Below are 1,050 nucleotides of genomic sequence, written 5' to 3' on the forward strand. Positions count from 1 at the left end.
CGGGTGGTTTCTCATCGCGTGTCTTGTGTGCGCTCTATACGTTTCGTCCATCCCGTTTAATATCTATCCCTCCCTCCCTCCCTCTCCTCGCTTTCCTCCATTGCTTCTGCTAATATCATTTCCAGAATGATAACCCTGAGCCTGAACCTGAACCTAACCCTAGCCCTACAACTTTTCTCCCTAACCCTGACCCTAACCCTAACCCTACAACTTTTCCCCCTAACCCTAACCCTAACCCTAACCCTACAACTTGTTTCTCTAAGCCTAAGCCTAAACCTAAGGCTAAGCCTACAACTTTTTTCTCTAACCCTAACCCTAACCCTAACCCTACAACTTGTTTCTCTAAGCCTAAGCCTACAACTTTTTTCTCTAACCCTAACCCTAACCCTAACCCTAACCCTAACCCTACAACTATTTTCCCTAACCCTGACCCTAACCCTAACCCTACAACTGTTTTCTCTAACCCTAACCCTACAGCTTTTTCCCCTAACCCTAACCCCACAACTTTTTCCCCTAACCCTAACCCACACTTTCGACTTAAAACCGTTTTTAGATTTAAAGTCGTCTTTCGACTTAAAGACGGGCAGACGGCGGCCCGGTCTACCGGGCCGCTCCGGCAGCCTCGGCCGGGCCGGCGTCTCTGTTTCTGTTTCCCTGCCACGATGGATGTCGCGTGCGAGGGGTTGCTTTAAATAGCTGGTTTGTTTGAAGTGAAAAGCTTCCGTTCTTGCCTAGATCTCTTGCTATCGCAAGCCTTCCGGTCCAAGCTCGCATCGCGGTTTCAAGCGTCCTGCTTTCTTGGTTGGAAAAATCGGGGCGGCGAGACCTGACGCTCGCTTCCCCGACCCCGACCCTAACCCGTCTTCGAATGGTCTTTCTAAAGCCAGCAGCGCTCAGGGAGAAATGTCACCCCCAGAAGACGAGAGCACAGCTTGCCCAATTCCGGTCTCCACACACCGGGCTCGTCGACTTTCAAAACGTATTCCGCTTTTATGACCGTTTTAAAACTAAAACGACGATCGACCGGCGGCGATACTGACATTTAAGCGG

This window comes from Pantherophis guttatus, unplaced genomic scaffold (assembly GCF_059756535.1).
Source record: "Pantherophis guttatus breed Tessera unplaced genomic scaffold, ASM5975653v1 scaffold_61, whole genome shotgun sequence".
Lineage (NCBI taxonomy): Eukaryota > Metazoa > Chordata > Lepidosauria > Squamata > Colubridae > Pantherophis > Pantherophis guttatus.